Below are 2,826 nucleotides of genomic sequence, written 5' to 3'. Positions count from 1 at the left end.
GGGGAGGGAAGTATTCCTTTAGTATGAGTCTACCCTCGCTGAAAGAGAAGGGACAGGAGTGTCTATAGATCTTTGAAAGTGCCATTATTTCAATGCTTCAAAGTGATCAGTATTGAAGTCTCTCAACAGTTATAAATTTGCTATCTATTTATTAATCATATACACAGGACTTTTCACACCAGTTAAGCCCATGTCTCCACTATATAAAAAGAATATTTTTCAATTTACCAGCTCAAAGGAAGAAATTCCCTGCAGTTGAAAAGTTCTCTAATACTTGCTAATATTGAGTCAAATTAATTATCACACAATCTCCAAACACTTCTTTACTAACTGAAGTACTGTGTGCTGGTTGAAAATGGGCTAGTTTAAACTTGAAAACAAATTTCTTAGGATAAAAAAATACAAACCTTTTGGAATATAAGAAAGCTGAACTATTAGAGACTAGAGATGCTGAGATACAAATTTAAAACTTTTTTTCCACTTCCAATGATTTTTTTCAGAAATGCTCAGTAAACCCAAATAATGAAAGAGTAATGAAAAATCACTGTAACTGGCAGTGTAATACAGTACGTGATACTAAGTTTCTCCATAACCTCAAAATGCGTATGGGGCAGTGACTGCAGCAGATGTGCCCCATCACCACAATGAGTACCTTCAAGCTTTCCAGGTTTGTCTTGGTTTCTTCTATATTCTGTTCTACAAACAAGATGTTCTGCTGCCAATCACTGTCAGCCCTCCTAACCCTATTCTCATTAAGTTAGAATTGAAAGAATTTAATTTTCACCACAGAAGGACAGTAATTCTCAGGAATGTTGCAAAAATACAATAGATGATATATCATGACTTTTCTTCCTTGTCTGCAGCAATTTTTCAAGCACTTTTTCCACAAGCAGCCGACAAAAAGTGGTTGATGTGGCAGATGGAAATATCACTATTAACAGTCTCTGTCAACAACAGATCATTTTAATACTACACAAAGTTTACCTTCCTGTCCCCAGCTGTTCTTTCCCATCACTGTAGTTACAACAATAATCCTAGTTTAAAACTTGCTTAATTGGTCATTCTGGAGTTTCTTAAAATTTCACACCAAGTATCTCATGCTGCTTACTGTCAGTAATAAAAGTGTGTAATTAAATTGCAATTCTTACATTCCTAATACTACCAACATCATTTCAACAATAATGCAATGGGAAATTCAGATGCCTTTGCAAACACAATGAATAGTACATTAATGAAAACAAATCACTGGTTCTTACTTGTATGTCTAAAGGACCTTTGCAATGGTTTGTTGATTTATTGTGCAGTTCAATAGCCTGTTGCAATCTCTTAGTTCCTGCAACACCACAGCTCCCGAGTGCAACTTGCAACAGATTTTAAACTCCTTGTAAAACAGAGTGTAGGTTTCACAGAAACTTAGTGTCTAAAAAAATAGTTTATACTGGAATTTAATGTAGGAATTTCAAAATTAAATTAATGCTGAAATTTCAGCTAAGTCATTTTAATTGCTGAATTGATTCTTCTACACAAAGATTACACACCACTTTAAAAATACCAGCCAACCATCTTCTGATGAGATTTGGGGAATGACAGTGCAAGACAGCTACAAAGACTATGGAAGTCCCAGCTACTGAACTCCCACAAGCCCAGACCCAAGAAGTATTAATGAAAAAAACTAGCAGCTCCTCTCCCAGTCCCGTTTCTATACCTTTTTTTTAGGTCCTGGCCATGGTCACAGTCTAATGGAATTCAGTTAAGAGCCAAGCTATGCAATCACAGAATGAGTAAAACATCGGCAAAACAAGTTACTGAATTTGTTCAGGCTTTGCACCGTAAGAGGCTGTATCGTTGTTTAAGCCCAGCTGGCAACTAAGCACCCCCCAGCTGCTCACTCACCCACCACCCCCAACTGGTGGAATGGGGAGAAGAATCAAAAACAGTTTAAAAATTGAAACAAAGTAAAAATGAATACCAGTAGTAAATAATAATAATGATAACAAAAAGGATTAAAAAAAAGAAAAACAACACAGTTGCTTACCACCCACTGACTGATGCCAGATGCCATCCCTGAACCCCGACTGGCTCCCCCTTCCTGTTAACTCCCCAGCTGATACACTGGGCCTGTCATTCGATGGTGTGAATATCCCTTTGGCCGGTTTGGGTCACTTGTCCCAGCTATGCTCCCTCACAGCTTTTTTTCATTTTTTGCACCTCCTCACTGGCAGAGCAGGAGACACAAAAAAAGTCCTCGATTTATGATAAATGCAACTTAGCAACAACCAAAAAAATCAGTGAGTTATCAACATTATTCCCACACTGAATCCAAAACACAGCACTGTACTAGGTATTGAGAAGAAAATTAACTCTATCCCCTCAGAAACCAGGACAGCCTGTGAGAAGAACATAGAAAGATCATGGAGGACAAAGCACACAGCCTTAAAAAGTCGCCTGCCTGGAAACCCATCTACAGATTAAAAGATTGCAGAAAGAAGTGAAAAAGGTGGCAGCTAGAAAGGAATTCTCCATATTGACTTCTTTTGAAACAATTCCTTTATCTACTGTGCTTGAAATCAAGCTAGTTGAGCTCCATAGAACAGCATTAGGCTCACCTCCATGGACCCCTAGATCTAAAGAGTTTGAAGTAAGTGTGCTGTGAAATTGCCAGTGTTGTAACATGGAAAGAAAAAGAATGACGCAATTAATTATGTCACTGTACATCTGATTGTAAAGGAGCCTCTAAAGCAAAGTCTTCTATAGTTTGCTTTGTAGATCCATCCATGTAATAAATATATAGGTAGACATAAGTAAATAGAATTCCTATTCTAGATG

General features: G+C 37.5%; 1 protein-coding gene across 1 annotated transcript in view; it reads right to left on the bottom strand.

Moving 5' to 3' along the window:
- The window catches only part of GTF2B (general transcription factor IIB), a 25,537-nt gene extending 23,045 nt beyond the window's left edge, over nt 1–2,492 (bottom strand). The window contains exon 1 of the mRNA XM_017729948.1: nt 2,036–2,492. The gene's annotated coding sequence lies outside the window, so the exon portion shown is untranslated. The remainder of the gene's footprint in view (nt 1–2,035) is intronic.
- Between the last annotated feature and the right edge of the window lie 334 nt (nt 2,493–2,826).

Source organism: Corvus brachyrhynchos, unplaced genomic scaffold, assembly GCF_000691975.1.
Source record: "Corvus brachyrhynchos isolate BGI_N302 unplaced genomic scaffold, ASM69197v1 scaffold101, whole genome shotgun sequence".
Taxonomy (NCBI): Eukaryota; Metazoa; Chordata; class Aves; order Passeriformes; family Corvidae; genus Corvus; species Corvus brachyrhynchos.
The sequence above is the reverse complement of the archived record's forward strand: the minus strand, read 5'-3'. Positions and strand labels throughout refer to the sequence as shown.